This window comes from Macaca nemestrina, chromosome 1 (assembly GCF_043159975.1).
Source record: "Macaca nemestrina isolate mMacNem1 chromosome 1, mMacNem.hap1, whole genome shotgun sequence".
NCBI classification, from domain to species: domain Eukaryota; kingdom Metazoa; phylum Chordata; class Mammalia; order Primates; family Cercopithecidae; genus Macaca; species Macaca nemestrina.
Genome location: NC_092125.1, coordinates 210,300,202 through 210,308,807, shown reverse-complemented (window position 1 = coordinate 210,308,807; position 8,606 = coordinate 210,300,202). Strand labels below are relative to the sequence as shown.

Sequence of the window (8,606 nt, the reverse complement as noted above, 5' to 3'; positions counted from 1 at the left end):
GCTCTGACTGCAAGGTTTGTGCCACTCTACCTTTCAGTTTCCAGGGGCTGTGAGGGCCCAGTAGGTCTCAGCTTACACAGGCGTTCTAATGAGAACAGAAGGAACACAAATGCAGGAAAGTCGTGCCAGCAAGGACTTAATGAGAACCTGCTGTGGTGGCTCTGGCTGAGCTGCAGGAGCTTTAGCACTCGCTAATGGAGCCACGGTTTGGCTTCAACCCTGCATACAGCAAGTAGATTGGACCTTCCATCAAACATACAAATCCGTCCTTTATCGATTAATTAAACATTTGCTGAGCCAGGACCCGTATTAGACCTTAGGATATGTAATAGACTCTGACACTTACAGTTGGGGAGGAGTAACTGACTTTATTGATTATGCACCTACTAGGTGCCACCATTCCTCCCTGTGTACACTGCCTCTGTTATCACAATGATCCTGTGAGGTAAACAGTCATGGCCCCATTTTAAAAATGACAACTTAATCCTGGTAAATCCAGGGGACTAAAAAATGAAAATGAGAACTTAAGTCACCATAATATCTGTAGAAATAAATTTTTAAAAATTGTTTTAATGAAAATGAGAAAACTGAAGCACAGAGAGATGAAGAACTTGCTTAAGGTCACAGAATCAGTGAACAGTAGTGCTATGTATTGGCCTGATTCCAAAACACATGCTCTCAGTCACATTTACCATCTCACACACTGACACACATACCCAATTTGGTCTTTGAAGCAAAGCCGACCTCCAAAACAAAAGACGCCTGAGCCAAGGCCACAGTCATTTCTGGGGTTTTTTTTTTGAGACAGAGTCTCACTTTGTTGTCCAGGCTGGTGTGCAGTGGCACGATCTGGACTCACTGCAGCCTCAGCCTCCCGAGTAGCTGGGATTACAAACACATGCCACCATGCCCAGCTAATTTTTGTATTTTTAGTAGAGACAGGGTTTCACCATGTTGGCCAGGCTGGTCTCGAACTCCCAACCTCAAGTCATCTGCCCGTTTTGGCCTCCCAAAGCTCTGGGATTACAGGTGTGAACCACGGTGCCCAACCTAAAAATTCTTTTCCTCAAATTCAACAGCCATTTCTAAGAATGAGATATTTTGTCTGCTTCATGTAACTGATGCCCAGCAGAATCCTACCTGGCTTATCAGCTTGACAGATGCCCCCATACAGGGTTTCTCATCCACTTTCATCTCTTTCTGGTTATTTGCCAAATGGTGAAACAGTTTGTCTTCAGAGGCCCCTGGACTTCTTTCTCTTGCTCTTTTTTTCTTTTTGAGACTCTGTCACCCAGGCTGGAGTGCAGCGGTGGGATCTTGGCTCACTGCAGCCTCAACCTCCCAGGCTCAAGTGTTCCTCCCACCTCAGCCTCCCAAGTAGCTGTGACTACAGATGTGCACCGCCACTCCCAGGTAATTTTTTGGTATTTTTTGGAAGAGATGGGGTTTTGCCATGTTGCCCAGGCTGGTCTCGAACTCTTGAGCTCAGTCTGCCTTGGCCTCCCAAAGTGCAGGGATTACAGGCATGAGGCACCTTGCCCAGCCCCCTGAGCTTCTCTATGATGTCTATTGTCTCGTCTCTTTTCAAAGACTAAGGAAAGTTCCAGCCATCAACATTTTACATCACTGTATCTGTTTCTGAAGCACAAAGTCTTGGGTTGGGGCCTCAGAATATGCATTTAAAAAGACACAACTCAAGTGTTATGGACTAAATGTGCCCCCTCCAAAATTCCTATGCTGAAATCCTAAGCCCCAGTGTGACAGTATTAGGAGGTGGGCCTTTGGAGGTAATTAGGTCATGTGGGTAGAGGCTTCATGAATAGGATTCTCCCTCATAAGAGAAATGAGAGTTTGTTCTTACTCCTTGTTCTCCACCACGTGAGGAAATGAGAAGATGGCAGTCTACAAACCAGGAAGAGGGCCCTCACCAGACACAGAATTGGCCAGCTCCTTGATCTTGGACTTCCAGCCTCGAACTGTGAGAAATAAATGTTGCCTAAGCCACCCAGTCTGTGGTAAGTTGTTATAGCCGCCTGAACTGACTGAGACACTAAGCAATTTTTTTTTTTTTTTTTTTTTTTTTGAGGTGAAGTCTCACTCTGTCACCCAGGCTGGAATGCAGTAGCTCGATCGCTCTTGGCTCACTGCAACCTTCGCCTCCCAGGTTCATGTGATTCTCCTGCCTCAGCCTCCCGAGTAGCTGGGACTACAGGCGTGCACCACCAACTTTTGTATTTTTAGTAGAGATGGGTTTCACCATGTTGGCCAGGCTGGTCTTGAACTCCTGATCTCAGGTGATCCATCTGCCTCGGCCTCCCAAAGTGCTGGGATTACAGGCATGAGCCACTGTGCCCGGCCTGACACTAAGCAATTTTTTTTTTTTTTTTTTTTTTGAGATCAAGTCTTGCTCTGTTCCCCAGACTGGAGTGCAGTGGCGTGATCTCAGCTCACTGCACCCTCAGCCTCCCAGGCTCAAGCGATTCTCCTGCCTCGGCCTCCCAAGTAGCTGAGATTATAGGCATGCGTCACTACGACCCGACTAATTTTTGTATTTTTAGTAGAGACTGGGTTTCACCATGTTGGCCAGTCTAGTCTTGAACTCCTGATCTCAAATGATCCACCCGCCTCTGCCTCCCAAAGTGCTGGGATTACAGTCATGAGGCACCACGCCTGGCTGACACTAAGCAATTCTTAAAATGTACACTGAAGTTTGAGAACTGCTCCAGAGAATTTGCCACAGTGGAATAGCTCTTCACAGCAGGTCCCTAGGTCAGGACTAGGGTCAGACTTGTCGATTTAGTTTTAAGCAAATGCTTGCATTGCCTCTCACTCTGTGTCATGACTAAATCAGACATGGCAGGCTGGGGACAGTGGCTCATAGCTGTAATCCCAGCACTTTGGGAGGCCAAGGTGGGAGATTGCTTGAGTCCAGGAGGTCAAAACTAGCCTGGGCAACATAGTGAGATCTCGTCTCTAAAAAATAAAATATTAGGCCAGGCGTGGTGGCTCACACCTGTAATCCCAGCACTTTGGGAGGCTGAGGTGGGCGGATCACTTGAGGTTGGGAGATCAAGACCAGCCTGACAAACATGAAGAAACCCCGTCTCTACTAAAAATACAAAATTAGCCAGGTGTGGTGGCACATGCCTGTAATCCCAGCTACTTGGGAGGCTGAAGCAGGAGAATAGCTTGAACCTGGGAGGTGGAGGTTGTGGTGAGCCAAGATCACGCCATTGTATTCCATCCTGGGCAACAAGAGTGAAACTCCATCTCAAAATAAAATAAAAATAAAATAAAATATTAGGGCCGGGCACGGTGGCTCACGCCTATAATCCCAGCACTTTGGGAGGCCGAGGTGGGTGGATCATGAGGTCAGGAGATCAAGACCGTCCTGGCTAACACGGTGAAACCCCGTCTCTACTAAAAATACCAAAAAAAAAAATTAGCCAGGCGTGGTGGTGGGCACCTGTAGTCCCAGCTACTTGGGAGGCTGAGGCAGGAGAATGGCGTGAACCCGGGAGGCAGAGCTTGCAGTGAGCCGAGATAGTGCCACTGCACTCCAGCCTAGGTGACAGAGTGAGACTCTGTCTCAAAAAAAAAAAAAAAAAAAAAAAAAAATATATATATATATATATATATATATATAGAGAGAGAGAGAGAGAGAGAGAGAGAGATTAATTGGGCATGGTGGCATGCACCTGTAGTTCTAGCTACTCAGGAGGCTGAGGTGGGAGGATTGCTTGAACTCGGGGAGGTTGAGGCTGCAGTGAGCCAAGATCGTACCATTGTGCACCAACCTGGGTGAAAGAGCAAGAGCCTGTCTCAAGAAAAAAAAAAAAAAAAAGGCCGGGGGCGTGGTGACTCACACCTGTAATCCCAGCACTTTGGGAGGTCGAGGCAGATGAATCACCTGAGGCTGGGAGTTCGAGACCAGCCTGACCAACAGGGAGAAACCCCGTCTCTACTAAAAATACAAAATTAGCTGGGCGTGGTGGTGGATACCTGTAATCCCAGCTACTTGGGAGGCTGAGGCAGGAGAATTGCTTGAACCCAGGAGGCGGAGGTTGCGGTGAGCCGAGATTGTGCCACTGCACTCCAGTCTGGGCAACAACAGCGAAAGTCCATCTCGAAAAAAAGAGACATGGCCCTTGCCCTCATGAAGCTTTCATCTTACATAGGGAGACAGTTATCAAATAACTGAGTACAGTTTTCTGGGCCCTACTGGAGAAATATGGTTGAATAGGTAAAAGGTAGGATCTGGAAACAGGGACTCTTTTGTAGGCCTCCTTCCCCCAATGAACTCGATGAGTGGCCTGGTTTGGGAATGCCTAGTGTAGTGGAAAAAGCATGCATGACCTTCGGAATGAGACCCAGGTTCAAATCCTGCCTCCACCACTCCCACACCTCTCTGAGCCTCAGTTTCCTCATTGGTAAAATGGAAATTATGACACTCCGCAGGAATTCTTATAAGGATGCAAAGACAGAAGGGGAGCCCACATTTTAGTGTCCTTCCTTCTTTCCCTCTAAATGTGGAATGAAATAAAAAGGTTTTGCCTTTTACTGATGGGAATTCAAACTTTAGGGTCACAAGCTAAGAACTATTTTGAGGTCAACAAGTCCTTGCTGATAACTGAAATCTTAGCGCCTGCTTCCCCAGACAGTTAGTTTGACTTTTCTGTTCTGGGGCCCTATTCTTATTTTTTCAGGTCTCTTAAACTGTAGCTCCTAAACAACCACTAAAAAGGAAGACCACCTAATTTCTCCTTAGGGCCACAAACTCCAATACCAGGGGTTTGGTATGTGACAGCAGGCAGTGATGGGAACAGAAAGAAAATGAGAGCTATCCACACAGCTCCACTTTATTGCTTCCAGATGGAAGACAGGGCCCAGTGTTGCCACTTCTTCTGGATTTAAAGAAAAAGGCCGGCCAGGTACGGTGGCTCATGCCTGTAATCCCAGAACTTTGGAGGCCGAGGCAGGTGCATCACTTGAGGTCAGGAGTTTGAGACCAGCCTGCCAACATGGTGAGACCCTGTCTCTACCAAAATATACAAAAATTAGCCAGGTGTGGTGGCGTGTGCCTGCAGTCCCAGCTACTTGGGAGGCTGAGGTGGGAAAATCACTTGAACCTGGGAAGCAAAGGTTGCAGTGAGCTGAGACTGCCCACTGCGCTTCAGCCTGGGTGACAAGTGAGATGTGTCTCAAAAAAAAAAAGGGGGGAAAAGGAATAGGCTAGGCAGTAGTTCTCAACTAGAGGTGACTTTGTCCCCAGTATGACACTTGGCAACATCTGGAGACATTTTGCTTGTCGCTGTTGTTGGGGAGCTATGGGCATCTAGTGGGCAGAGGCCAGGGATGCTGCTATCCATGCTACAATGCACAAGACAGCGCCCCTCCCGCAAAAAATAATTATCTGGCCGAAAAGGTAAATGGGGCCAAGATTGAGAAGCCTTGAACATGGTTCTGTTGCAGCAACAACCCCCAAATCTCAGTGGCTTGCAACAACAGAGAGGTCTCACCGCCTGTCCATTGTGGGTCTGATAGGGATCTGCTTTATGTCATCCTCACTCAGGGGCCCAGGCTAAGGGAGGTGCCATTCCCAAGCTTGTAAGATTTTCGAGGCAAGTGGAGAATATTAATATATTATTAACATTAATTATAATAATAAAGATATATTAATTATAATATTGATATAACTGTAAGTTATATCTAGAAGTGACATCTATCGTTGCCATCATATTGCATTGGCTGCACCTAAATTCATGGGGTCAAGGAAGCACAATCCATCCATGTTCCTGGATGCAGAGAATTGGGAATATTTGCTAACAGCATTAAAGACTCCAAAGGTTGGGTGCACCCAAACCTCAGAAATCACCACTAAAGAACTTATTCATGTAACCAAACACCACCTGTTCCCCCAAAACTTATTGGAAAAAAATAAAAATCCAGAAAAAAATGTATGCTGACCAAAACAAAAACAAAAATAAAAAAAATCTCCAAAGGCAATCATGACAGCCTGGGCTCTAGGTAATCCACAAGGCTCGGAGAAGGGCAGCTAAGGGCACAGGCTGTGGAGTCAGACGTCAGACTCGGCTTCAAACCCCACACTTCCTAGCCGTGGGGCCTTGAGCATGTCACTTAATCTCTTTCTCAGTTTCTTTCTCTAAAAATGAGGAAAATAGGCCAGGTGTGGTGGCTCACACCTGTAATCCCAGCACTTTGGGAGGCTGAGGCGGGTGGATTACGAGGTCAGGAGCTCGAGACCAGCCTGGCCAATATGGTGAAACCCCGTCTCTACTAAAAATACAAAAATTAGGCTGGATGCAGTGGCTCACACCTGTAATCCCAGCACTTTGGGAGGCCAAGGAAGGCAGATCACGAGGTCAGGAGTTTGAGACCAGCCTGACGATCATGGTGAAATGCTGTCTTTATTAAAAATACAAAAATTAGCCAGGCGTGGTGGTGGTGTGCGCCTGTAATCCCAACTACTCAGGAGGATGAGGCAGGAGAATCGCTTGAAGCTGGGAGGTAGAGGTCGCAGTGAGCTGAGATTACACCACTGCACTCCAGCCTAGGTGACAGTGAGACGCTGTCTCTAAAAAAAAAAAGAGTTGGGCATGGTGGCTCACGCCTGTAATCCCAGCACTTTGGGAGGCCAAGGCAGGTAGATCATGAGGTCAGGAGATCGAGACCATCCTGGCTAACATGGTGAAACCCCATCTCTACTAAAAATACAAAAAGTTAGCCGGGTGTGGTGGTGGGCGCCTGTGGTCCCAGTTACTCAGGAGGCTGAGGCAGGAGAATGGCATGAACCTGGGAGGCGGAGCTTGCAGTGAGCCAAGATCATGCCACTGCACTGCAGCCTGGGTGACAGAGTGAGATTCCATCTCAAAAAAAAAAAAAAAAAAAAAAAAATTAGGTGTGGTGGTGTGTGCCTGTAGTCCCAGCTACTCTGGAGGCTGAGGCAGAAGAATTGCTTGAACCCAGGAGGTGGAGGTTGCAGTGAGCTGAGATTATGTCACTACACTCCAGCCTGGGCAACAGAGCGAGACTCCATCTCAAAGAAAAAAAAAAAAAAGAGGGACAACAAATCAACCTTGCAGTGTTAAAATGCTTAGAACAGTGCCTGGCACACAGAAAGCGCTCAGGACACGTTAGCCCGGATGGTGATGATGATGGATTAGGCCAGGTGCCAATCACGGAGTGGGCATTTAGTAAACAGTTATTGTTATAACCTAAGCTCTGAGGAAAATGACTTGTCCAAGGTAGCACAGCTGGTAAGTGCAGCATGGTGGAGAAGAGCCTAAGCTCCGGGGTCTCAGCCTGGCACATCGTAAATCATAAATCTTAAATAATATTTGGAGGAGGTTCAGTGTGGTTAAGAACATGGACTCGGCAGCTCACACCTATAATCCCGGCATTTTTGGAGGCTAACATGGGCACATCCTTTGATCCCAGAAGTTTGAGACCAGCCTCGTCAATACGGGAAAACTCCGTCTCTACAAAATATACAAAAATTAGCCAGGCATCGTGATGTGTGCCTGTAGTCCCAGCTACTCAAGAGACTGAGGCAGGAGGATCACTGAAGCCCGGGGGTGTCAAGGCTGCAGTGAGCTGAAATCACGACACTGTACTCCAGTCTGGGTGGCAGAGCAAGACCTTGTCTCAAAAAAATAAATAAATAAAAATAACATGAACTCTGGAGGCTGACCGCTGGGTTCAAATCCTAGCTCTACTACTGACCGCCTGTATGAACTTGAGCAAGTAACTCAGCCTCTCTGTGCCCAGTTTTCTCATCTATAAAATGAAGCTAATAATAAAACACCTGCAATTAGGAAGATTAAAAAATAACATTAGTAAAGCCCTCAGGACCCATATGGTTGTTAGCTGCTACAGTATTACTATGCCCTCAGTTTGCCAGAAAGAAACATTGAAAGTAACAGAAAACAGTTAACAGTATCATTTCACAGACCCAACTGAGATAGGGGAGAAGAAGATGGATACAAATTCAGCAATCCTTGAGCTAAGAAAACGTTTACAGTCAGGGGTGGTCGTTCAGGCCTATAGTCCTAGCAGTTTGGGAGGCTGAGGCCAGCAGATCACTTGAGTCCAGGATTTTGAGACCAGCCTAGGCAATGTGATGAAACCCCATCTCTACAAAAAACACAAAAATTACCTGGGATGGTGGCATGCACCTGTAATCCCAGCTACTCAGGAGGCTGAAGTGGGAGGACCGGCTGAGCCCAGGAGGCAGAGGTTGCAGTGAGCCAAGATTGTGCCACTGCACTCCAGCCTGCGTGGCAGAGGGAGACCCTATCTCCAAAAAAAAAAAAAAAAAAAAAAAAAAATGGCCGGGCGCAGTGGCTCAAGCCTGTAATCCCAGCACTTTGGGAGGCCGAGACGGGTGGATCACGAGGTCAGGAGATCGAGACCATCCTGGCGAACATGGTGAAACCCCGTCTCTACTAAAAAATACAAAAAACTAGCCAGGCGAGGTGGCGGCGCCTGTAGTCCCAGCTACTCGGGAGGCTGAGGCAGGAGAATGGTGTGAATCCGGGAGGCAGAGCTTGCAGTGAGCTGAGATCCGTCCACTGCACTCCAGCCCG

General features: G+C 47.3%; 1 long non-coding RNA gene across 2 annotated transcripts in view; it reads right to left on the bottom strand.

Annotated features, from left to right (window-relative positions):
* LOC139363834 (uncharacterized) overlaps positions 1-8,606 on the bottom strand; it is a 35,050-nt gene that overhangs the window by 19,840 nt on the left and 6,604 nt on the right. The window lies entirely within an intron of this gene.